This window comes from Sciurus carolinensis, chromosome 4 (assembly GCF_902686445.1).
Source record: "Sciurus carolinensis chromosome 4, mSciCar1.2, whole genome shotgun sequence".
Taxonomy (NCBI): domain Eukaryota; kingdom Metazoa; phylum Chordata; class Mammalia; order Rodentia; family Sciuridae; genus Sciurus; species Sciurus carolinensis.
Genome location: NC_062216.1, coordinates 82,728,309 through 82,740,472, shown reverse-complemented (window position 1 = coordinate 82,740,472; position 12,164 = coordinate 82,728,309). Strand labels below are relative to the sequence as shown.

The 12,164-nt window shown below is 34.8% G+C and overlaps 1 pseudogene; it reads left to right on the top strand.

Annotated features, from left to right (window-relative positions):
• The first annotated feature begins 287 nt into the window (after positions 1-287).
• Positions 288-7,174, top strand: LOC124982821 (POU domain, class 5, transcription factor 1-like; annotated as a pseudogene).
• Positions 7,175-12,164: the final 4,990 nt, after the last annotated feature.

Sequence of the window (12,164 nt, the reverse complement as noted above, 5' to 3'; positions counted from 1 at the left end):
GGGACAGAAAGAGGCCAGTGTGTTTGTAAAGGCTCTTGTAGGAAGAACATTTGTAGTAGTGAGGATGGTGAATGGTAGGGAAAGACTGCATAGGATACCACAGATCATTGAAAGGACTTTTATTTTAAACATGAGAAGTAGGAAATGAGTTCAGAGTCTTGAGCAACACAGCGATATTTAAATATTCACTTGTCTTCTGTGTTGATGGTATACTCCTGGACTAGCAAGGTTAGAAGGGCAATTAGAAGGTGATTGGGTAATGCAGGTAAAACATATGTGCAGTGAAAATGTGGAATCCTGAAGGTAAATAGGTTTTTAAAATCATAAAAAAAACTAAGATTGGTTCATGAATGAGATAGAATGATAAAGAAGGAAGAATTAAGGACAACACCTGGATTTTTGGTCTAGAGAAAGGATGAAAGAAATAATGGAGAGAAAGGATGGATTTGCCATCATTTGAAAAGGAAGATAGAAATGGTACAAGATCTGAGAGAAGAATACTTCAGTTTGGGACATGTTAATTTTGAGGTATTTATTAGACATTTGAATAGACATGTTGAATAAAAATTAGTAACATTATTCTGGAAATGAGAGATTAGGTTTAGATGGGAATGACACACTTAGGCATAAAAATTATATTTAAAATCCAAAATCTGAGGTCACTGAGGGAGATTCCCATCCTGGGGAAGAGAGTAGATACTACGCAGAAGAAAATCAAAGACTGAGAATTGGTCTGCTTTCTATCTTCTGGTTTCGCAGAATATAGAAAGAGGCTCTCAAGAAGTGGATGGAAACAAATTGTCCTATACATAAGTCTGTGGAGAGCTCATCTTCAATAGCTATGATAGTATAATCTATTTATCAAGTGAATATCACAATTTAATGGCTCAATCTAAATATGTGAGTATAAATAAGCACCAAAATAAAACTTTCTATGTGTATAAGTGATTAATTAAACATTTGGTCAACAGCATTTCAGTCTTATTTGACTATATATTTATGTTATACTTATCTAATCCTTAGGCAAAACTTTTTCATCCATTTATTATTTTGATTAATAATGTTTAATATGTTAAGCATTTTTTACTAGATTCTGTTGTTATAAACATTGTTGGCTTTATTAATTTTCTATTCCTGATGCTTTAAAAAACTCTATAGGATTTATTTTAATTGGAGAATGTGTGAATTTTTAAGAAAAAATTTTTAGGTCCTTGCAAGTGTTCTACCACTGAGCTAAATTCTCAGCCTGATTTTTTTAGAATCAAAATTAGGTATGCAAAATCAAATGCATACACATACTTCTATTGTTTTGTAACCAGTAATATCAAGATTTCAGGTTTAGAAACTTTATTCTGAGAAAATGAATTTTAAGAAATCTTCACTTTTGGGATATTCAAGGATATTATAAAGCAAAATGAGTTAAGTTACTTTGAGTTTAAGAAGCTAATTAAACATTGGAGTCGTGGGTTCCTTCAGCAATAACCTTGAATTGCTGAAGGATGTCCTGGGAAGCTCACTGATCACTCTCAAAGTTGCTAATTCTTGTAGGTCTCCACTGATCCATATCAACTACTATTGGGCTTTTGATCCTAAACTAAATATCCTAATTTGCCCTTGGTATCAAGGATCGTTGTTTTCATTTGCCTAAATATAAAAACCTAGCATTGTTTATAGTCATCTTTCCAGATGAGAACAGAAAAGAGAGGTAAACATGTTTTTTTAAAAAACTGCAGATTTATTTCAAGAGTCTAGGTTTTCACAAATTAAAAGACCATGTCAATGATGAAAAGTGATTCATTTGCTTTGATAACATATGTCTCTTCTGTATCTTCCATTTGACCCTTGAACTTTAAAAAGGTAGAAAAATTAAATTGAATCTTAATCACCTTGTTCTATAATATCAGTAACTAACAATTTATCTACATTTCTATTTATTAAAAATAAAATATCCCAAACCATTCAAAGTTCTTCATAAAGCATGAAATAATATACTGTTACTGAGTCATGAAATGGAATTGGAGCATAAAATAAAAGTCATGATCCATATAACATGAAGGAGAATATTAGTCTACTTACAGATGTGAAAAAAACAAAAAAAGATCAAACATATGCCAGGCTTGGAGAAAATGCCAAAGCTGCTCTGCTAAGAAATAGTCAAAAGCCTCATGATTCTCAACAATGAAGTTTAGAAACTATTAATATAGGAAATTTCTGCTAAAGAGAATGCAAATCAATCCCCCCAAATTTTTAAATGTGATTACTTGCAATCATTAAGAAAGGTATACTTAGGAATATGAGAAATCAGTAACTAAATGTCAGAATTTCCATGAATTGGTGAGAAAATTTGCAACTATGAACTAAACTGTGGAAAATAATGGATGCTCTGAAATTTGGTCTGAATTTTTGTGTTGCACAAACTTAGAAAATAAATGTGTAACACATCAAGGGTTGGTAAACATAAAATAAAATAAAACCAAAGAAAATTGAAAGAAGACAGGAACAGACAAACTAAAAACTTTCCAAAAGTATGCATAAAAATACACTGTAATATCCATGACTTACCAAGATGCAGTTTCACTTTTTGAGAAAACGAATCAAAGAACAACTGTTTTCTAATATATCAATATGAACCAAAATTTTGAAAATAAATGATAAGGCATAGTTCTTGAGATCCAGATTTTAAAAAAAATATAGATTATATTACAAAGAATTAATCTATTTGAAAATGGGTGCAATATTTAATTTTCTGGTATATATTTCTATATCATAAATTTAATTTAGATGTACCTAAAAAATTCTGATATTATAATTAAATCAAAATAATTATTAATTTTCATTAAGATTTTTGAACTTAGGAATTCATGCAGAAGTAAATTATATTTTTCTAAATTTATCTACTAATTGACAAAATTTGAATAGATTTATGGTATAAAACATGATGTCTTAAAATATGTAGACTTTATGGAATGACTAACTAGGACTAAAAAACATATATATTACCTCACATACTTAACCATTTCTTTTTTTCCATGATCGAAACACTTAAAATCTACTGTAAATAATTTTCAAGTATATAATCCATGGTTATTAACTAAAGTCACCATGTTGTACAATAGAACTCCTGAGTTTATCACTCCTAACTGAACACTCCTAACATCTATTGTCTAAAATGCCCTCAATCTCACTTTTATCCCCACCTGCAGCCTCTGACAACCACCGTACGACTCTACTTCTATGAGTTTCTTTTTTTAGATTTCACATATAAATAAGATCATGCACTGTTTTTCTTTCTGTACCTGTTTTTTTTTTAATTTAGCATAATGTCCTCAAAGTCTATCCACAATGCTGCAAATGACAGACTTTCATTTGATTTTATGGCTGAATAGTAAGCCATTATGTATATGTACCACATTTTCTTAATCTGTTTATCTGCTGATGGATTCTTTGGTTGATTCCCCATTGTTGCAATTCTGAATATTGCTGCGATGAATCTGGGATTTCAGGTATATTTTTGACATAATGATTTCATTTCCTTTGGCTATATACCCAGGAGTGGGATTTCTCAATCATATGGCAGTTCTTTTTAAGATTTTTCAGGAACCTGCATGTTGTTTCCTGTAATGACTGTACTAATTTACATTTGCACCATCAGTGCACAACGGTTCCCTTTTCTTTACATCTTTTCAAACCAGACTCTTGTTATCTTTCTTCTTTCGATAATAGCCTTTTTGACAGGTGTGAAGTGTTATCTCATGGGTATTTTAATTTGCATTTCCCTGATGATTACTGATGTTGAACATGCCCTTTGAATATCTGTTGGCCGTTTGTATGTCTTCTTTGGAGAAATGTCTGTGAATCTTTTGCCCATTTTTAAAAATATGTTTTTTGTTTTTTTACTATTGAGTTGTTTGAGTTCCTTATATTTTGCATATTAAAACCCCCTCTGTGTGTGTGTGTGTGTGTGTGTGTGTGTGTGTGTGTATTGCAAATATATTCGCTCATTCCATAGGTCTCTTCACTTGGTTGATTGTTTCCTTGGCAGTGTAGAAGCTTTTCCATTTGATATAATCTTATTTGTCTATTTTTCTGTTAGGTTGCCAATATTTTTGGTGTCATATGCAAATAAAACCATTGTCCAGGCCAATGTCATGGAGCTTTTCCTTATGTTTTCAGTTTGTGTGTTAAACTGTTAAAGTCTTTAATACATTTTGAGTTGCTTTTTGTATTCTGTGATGAGTCTAATTTCATTTTCTGCTTGTGTATATCCAATTTTCACATCACCATTTATTGATAAAACTATTTCCCACTGTGTGTTCTTGGAATCTTTGTTGGAAATCAGATGACTGTTAATGAATGGATTTATTTCTGGACTCTGTATTCTGTTACATTTGTCTGTTTTTATAGCAGTTCTTTATCTTTTTGATTACTATGACTTTGTAGTTTATTTTGAAATCAAGCACGTGATGCCTCCAGCTTTTCTTTATTCTTAAGATTGCTTTGACTTGTTGGTACTTGTGGTACAGCAGCTTATTCTTCTGCAGTGCTTAGCAGCAAATTCCATTTTATGAATGTATTTCAGTATATTTATTCATTCTATTGTTGATAGACATATGTATTATTTTCAGTTTATGGCTAGTCCTGAAGAAAGATTCTTCGAATGTTATTGTACAAGTCCTTTTGTGGGCATACATATTTATTTCTCTTTGGTCAGCCCTGCCCTTGTCATCATTTTTGTTGTTGGTTTTGTTATAGAACTGAAATCCTTGTTCTAAATGTGTATGGTCAGTCATTTGACTAAGAATAGGCAAAATACTTAGGAAGAAGTAAAGAAGAGGAAGGGGAATAAGAGGAAGAAGAAGAAAAGAACAATGAGGAGGTGAAGAAGAAGAAGCAGCAGCAGCAGCAGAGGAAGAGGAAGAGAAAGGAAAAGGAGAGGGAGAAGAACAAAAAGAAAATACCAGATATTATAAAATATTGTGAGTCTATAAGAGTTCAGAAAGTATACTATTGAAACAGGAGTAGACAAAGAGGCAGGTGGAATGGGGAGCCAATAATCAGGTTCATATAAAATAAATTCTTAGAAAATAAAATCACCAAAATTATGAAACACCATATCACTATAGATCCTATGGACCATTAAAATTATAACAAGAGGATAATAGAATTAGTTTTTCAAGTTTTACCACCCCCAAAAAAGTGACATTTGCTTTGCCACTGTGATCTGGACAGTGTTTCAAGACTTACAGTTTTTCTGGTGAGAGCAGTGATATGTTTAAGTTTTGATTTTTTTGTTTGTACTGGGGATTGAACCCAGGAGCACTTAATCACTGAGCCACATCCCCAGCCCTTTTTAACATTTTTAAAAATTTACAAACAGGAAATGCTGGGTTGCTTAGGGCCCTGCTAAGTTGCTGAAGCTGGGTTTGAACTCACCATCCTCCTGCCTCAGACTCCCAAGCCTCTAGGATTACAGGTGCGTGCCACCGCACACAGCTGTTTTTATTTTTGATACTGTATAATGGTATATTTCAATATTTGAGGAGCAATGTGATTCAATGAACCAATATGTTCTAAATGAACAATATTATTAAATCATCCATGGGTCAAAGATTAATAAAAGTATGAAATGGATTAATAAATTTTAATGTACTATTAAAGTTCACTTGTATAGTTTCAGGTTCCACATTATATTTACTCTTCAAAAACCATTAGCTTGTCAGGTTTTGGTGCAGTATTAAAAAGATTTTATAATTACCTCTAAAGGGTATTAAATATTTTTTTTCTTAGGTTCTAAGTACATGTCTGTGTGACATTTGATTTTCTTCATATATTTGAACTAAAATAACATATTTCAACAAATTAAATGCAGAAGCAGCAATAATATATAATATGTGATTTATATTGAGTCAAACACTGTTAAAAGGTACACAAGATATAAAACAATGCCACATTTCTTGCTAATTTTTTTCTTCTGAAAAATGAAGCTATGAGAGACGTGTTGAGCAGTTCCTTAGCGAGTCCTTGTTTCTTCAGGCCTCCGGTTTGGCGTGCCCTTCCCACCGCTGGCCAGACACCTGGCTTCGGACTTTGCCTTCCTGCCCCCACTACCCAGAGGGTCAGGAGGGCCAGAGCAGGACTGGATTGACCCTCCGACCTGGCTAAGCTTCCCAGGCCCTCCCGGTGGTCCTGGAATCAGGCCGGGGGTTCGGCCAGGTTTGGAGGTGTGGGGGATTCCCTCATGCTCCCCACCCTGTGAGTTCTGTGGAGGGGTGGTATACTGTGGACCTCAGGTTGGAATGGGCCTGGTCCCCCTCAGTGTCCTAGAGACCTCTCAGCCTGAGAGCGAGGTGGGAGCTGGGGTGGAGAGCAACTCTGAGAGGACCTCTCCCGAGCCCTGCTTTGCCCACCCTGCTGTGGTGAAAGTGGATAAGGAGAAGGTGGAGCAAAACCCTGAGGAGTCCCAAGATATCCAAGCACTGCAGAAAGAACTCGAGGAATTTACCAAGTCGCTGAAGCAGAAGAGGATCACCCTGGGATATACCCAGGCTGATGTGGGGCTCACCAGGGGGTTTTCTTTGGGAAGGTGTTCAGCCAAACGACTATGGGCTGCTTTGAGGCTCTGCAGCTCAGTTTCAAGAACATGTGCAAGCTGCGGCTCCTGCTGCAGAAATAGGTGGAGGAAGCAGACGGTAAGGAGAACCTTCAGGAGATAAGCAAAGCAGAGACCCTCCGGCAGGCCCGGAAGAGAAAGAGAACGAGTACTGAGAACGGAATGAGAGGCAACCTGGAGAATATGTTCCTGCAGTGCCCAACACCCACACTGCAGCAGATCAGCCACATTGCCCAACAACTGGGACTTGAGAAGGACGTGGTCCAAATGTGGTTCAGGAACCTGCGCCAGAAGGGCAAGCGATCAAGCATTGACTATTCCCAACGAGAGCATTTTAAGGCTGCAGCACCTCCTTTCTCAGGGGGACCTGTATCCTTTCTGGTCCCAGGGCCCCATTTTGGTACCCCAGGTTACGCATACCCTCACTTCACCACACCCTACTCCCCAATCCCTTTTCCAGAGGGGGAAGTCTTTCCTTCTGTCTCTGTCACCACTCTGGGCTCTCGCATGCATTCAAAACTGAGGTGCCTGCCCTCTGCCGGCAGAGGAAAGATGAGAAGCTAGGGAGAGAACCTGGAGTCTGGACCAGGGCTTTTGGGATTAAGTTCTTAATTCACTAAGGAAGGAATTGGAAGCACAAAGGGTTGGGGCAGGGAGTTTGGGGAACTGGTTGGAGGGAAGGTGAAGTTCAATGATACTCTTGATTTTAATCCCCACATCATTCATACTTTGTTTTTAAATAAACAAGCCTGGATACAGTAGATAGAAAAAAAAATGAAGCTATTTTTCTCTAAAGATGTTATTTGCATTAACGTGTAATTTTTAAATTTTTGAGTGAATTTCAAATTAATATTTTTAAATTCTTTCAGTTTAAATTTCCAAAGTGTAATGAAAGCTATGCTTTTTTAGCAATGCTTTTTGATCCCTAATAGATTTGTTTATCAATGAGAACATTTTTAAGAACAGAAAGTTTGAGAGCTGCTTTCCTATGAAAAAATATGAACATAGGTATTCTTTTTTTTTATTGTAAACAAATGGGATACATGTTGTTTCTCTGTTTGTACATGGAGTAAGGCATACCATTTGTGTAATCATAAATTTACATAGGGTAATGTTGTTTGATTCATTCTGTTATTTTTCCCTTCCTCCCCACGCCTCCCACCCCTCTTTTTCCTCTATACAGTCCTTCCTTCCTCCATTCTTGCCCCCCTCCCTAACCCTAACTCTAACCCTAATGCTAACCCCTCCCACCCCCCATTATGTGTCATCATCCACTTATTAGCGATATCATTCGTCCTTTGGTTTTTTGAGATTGGCTTATCTCACTTAGCATGATATTCTCCAATTTCATCCATTTGCCTACAAATGCCATAATTTTATCATTCTTTATGGCTGAGTAATATTCCATTGTATATATATACCACAGTTTCTTTATCCATTCATCAATTGAAGGACATCTAGGTTGGTTCCACAATCTGGCTATTGTGAAATGAGCAGCAATGAACATTGATGTGGCTGTATCTCTGTAATATGCTGATTGTAAGTCCTTTGGGTATAGGCCAAGGAGTGGGATAGCTGGGTCAAATGGTGGTTCCATTCCAAGTTTTCTAAGGAGTCTCCACACTGCTTTCCAGAGTGGCTGCACTAATTTGCAGCCCCACCAGCAATGTATGAGTGTACCTTTCTCCCCACATCCTCGCCAACACCTGTTGTTGCTTGTATTCTTGATAATCGCCATTCTAATTGGGTGAGATGGAATCTTAGGGTGGTTTTGATTTGCATTTCTCTTATTAGTAGAGATGTTGAACATTTTTCCATATGTTTGTTGATTGCTTGTAGATCTTCTGTGAAGTGTCTATTCATTTCCTTAGCCCATTTGTCGATTAGATTATTTGCATTCTTGGTGTAGAGTTTTTTGAGTTCTTTATAGATTTTGGAGATTAGTGCTCTATCTGAAGTATGATTGGCAAAGATTTTCTCCCACTCTGTAGGCTCTTTCTTCGCATTGTTGATAGTTTCCTTTGCTGAGAGAAAGCTTTTTAGTTTGAATCTATCCCAGTTATTGATTCTTGCTTTTATTTCTTGTGCTATGGGAGTCCTGTTGAGGAAGTCTGGTCCTAAGCCAACATGTTGAAGCTCTGGACCTACTTTTTCTTCTATAAGATGCAAGGTCTCTGGTCTGATTCCGAGGTCCTTAATCCATTTTGAGTTTAGTTTCATGCATGGTGAGAGATATGGGTTTAGTTTCATTCTGTTGCATATGGATTTCCAATTCTCCCAGCACCATTTGTTGAAGAGGCTATCTTTTCTCCATTTCATATTTTTGGAACCTTTGCCTAGTATAAGAAAATTGTATTTATTTGGGTTTGTGTCTGTGTCTTCTATTCTGTACCATTGATCCACCTTTCTATTTTGGTACCAATACCATGCCGTTTTTGTTACCATTGCTTTGTAGTAGGGTTGAAGATCTGGTATTGCGATACCCCCTGCTTCACTCTTTCTGCCAAGGATTGCTTTAGCTATTCTGGGTTTTTTATTCTTCCAGATGAATTTCATAATTTCTTGCTCTATTTCTGTAAGGTACATCATTGGGATTTTAATTGGAATTGCATTGAATCTGTATAGCACTTTTGGTAGTATGGCCATTTTGACAATATTAATTCTTCCTATCCAAGAACATGGGAGATCTTTCCATCTTCTAAGGTTTTCTTTAATTTCTTTCTTTAGTGTTCTGTAGTTCTCATTGTAGAGGTCTTTCACCTCTTTTGTGAGATTGATTCCCAAGTATTTTATTTTTTTCAAAGCTATTGTGAATGGGGTAGTTTTCCTGATTTCTCTTTCTGAAGATTCATCGCTTATGTGTAAAAATGCCTTAGATTTATGTGCATTGATCTTATATCCCGCTACTTTACTGAATTCACTTATGAGATCTAAAAGTTTTCTGGTGGAATTTCCTGGTTCCTCTAAGTATATAATCATATTATCAGCAAATAGGGATAGTTTGAGTTCTTCTTTTCCTATTCGTATCCCTTTAATTTCTTTGGTCTGTCTAATTGCTCTGGCTAGAGTTTCAAGGACAATATTGAAAAGAAGTGGTGAAAGAGGGCATCCCTGCCTTGTTCCAGTTTTTAGGGGGAATGCTTTCAGTTTTTCACCATTTAGAATGATATTAGCCATGGGCTTAGCATAGATGGCCTTTACAATGTGAAGGAATGTTCCCACTCTCCCTATTTTTTCTAGTGTTTTGAGCATGAAGGGGTGCTGTATTTTATCAAAAGCTTTTTCTTCATCTATTGAAATAATCATGTGATTCTTGACTTTAAGTCTATTGATATGGTGAATTACATTTATTGATTTCCTGATGTTGAACCAACCTTGCATCCCTGGGATGAAACCCACTTGATCATGGTGCACTATCTTTTTAATATGAACATAGGTATTCTTAAACATGATCAAAAATGTTCATTACAGCCCTATTGGTAACAACTAAAAACTGGTAACAAGCCAATTGTTCTCTAAATACATCGTAGATGAATAAGCCATGTATAATTACATACATTCATGACAAAAAATAATTTTTGCTGTACTGCAGTGAAAATAAATGAATTATAGCAAGGTTACCGAATCTAAGCAATAAAATTTTAAACATAAATTTCATGTGATTGAAAAGTGCATTCGTATTGTCTCATATGTAGACAAAAATAAACAAAACTAGAGTTTTAAGAATATAAAAATATTTGTAAAGCTATGAGTATAGTCAAGGTGATGATAAACACAAAATTCAGAATGGTGGTTCCATAGAGAGGAGGCAGTGATTGGGTCTGAAGAGGGGCACACAGGATTTCCAAGGTAATAATGGAAGAGTGAAGGGTTACTACAAAAGTAAAGCAAGATGACCAAGGTTAGAGAGGGTTTTTTGGGAGGCCATTCTACTAAAACTTCAGGCTCACAACTAATTGAGATCTGGTGGGCAAGTGTAAATTCAATTGAACTGGTACCTGCGTCAAGGACATTAGTCATACGAAAGGGCATTGAGGAGTTACTTCTGACCAATGTTATGCAGGCTGCCCCATGGTAAGCACATTCAGAAATACAAGCCAGTCCATCGTCTTTCACTTATACAGTCATCTTCCGGCCATGAGTTGAAAATTTAGAAAATTTAGAAATAGTGGGTGCCTTCTTATCTCAGTGACTGGAAAATGCCACCAACATTTGGTGAGTGAGATGGTACAGAAGTTCTACATGTCCTGCAATTCCTGCAAACTGTAGCACCCAAAGTGTTTCCCTTGAAAAACGCTTTTAAAAAGGTTTTATATTGCTTTTCTGGAAGGATTCAATAATTTTCAATTTACTTGCTGTATTTCTTACATTATAATGCATATTTCACATCCCAGTTGAATAAACACACACAAACATTAAATCTTATATTTTAAAACATTATTTTGATTGTATTGAGTTATGCAATTTAAAAACTACATATATACTTCATATTCATAATGGAAAAATATGAAGAACATAATTAAAACCAATGTACTCCCTCACACAGAGATTTGTTTTATTATATTTTTCATGTTTTTCTTTTCAGGAATGTGTGTCTGTGTATGCTCACATATGCATTTAAAAGTGTTATCCAGTTGTATATGTGACTTGTAAAGTATTTTGTTAACTAAACAATAAATCCATAATATTTGTCTAAGAAGAAAAGGTAATGATGGCATTTTCTTTTTGAAACTGATATGGTGTCTTACGTGAATTTTAGCTGTGTTATTTTTATGTATATCTCACCCATACTTTACAAAAACTTCAAAGGCAAATTGGAGTCTGTAAAAGTATATTATATATATATATATATATATATATATATATATATATATATATATAAAGGATCATGAGAATATATAGAAGTTTTCAAATTAAGAAAGAGAACAGGTAATCAAATTTTTTAAAAGTGAGAGTGGATTTAAATGCAAAATTCACAAAAGAAATTTTAAAATAGGGTATTCAGCCACTTTAGTAAGCAGAAAATTGCTAATATTAATGAATATATTAGGCATATATTTATCTCATTAATTTAAATATTTTTTAGTATTTCTAAAAGTATAAAAAATTCTTATAAACTATTGGTTTTTATATTATACTACCCTTGTCACAAAGCAATACTCTTAACAATTTTTCCTATCCATTTGTATGTATGTATGTGTTTATATATATATATATTCCATATTTTTGTATACTAATGAGATTGTACTGTATATGCTGTTCTGCAAGTTTCTTCTCATTAATATAAAGGCATAAAAATTTTTATTAAGATCTCTGATAAATTATTGGTTGATAAGTGCAAATTCAAAGGGTTATTTGAAGAGTTAATGTAAATATGAAATATCTATATTTTTTGCCTCAGCTCATTTACCTCTATGAGTCCATCCTACAGATTCTGAACATGTATATGAGACATATGGGAAGGAATTCCATGATAATTTGTTAAAAAGAATGAGGTGCTTTTAAGTGTACTGAAATGTAAAGATATATTCAAGATATTTAAGGAAAAGAAGCA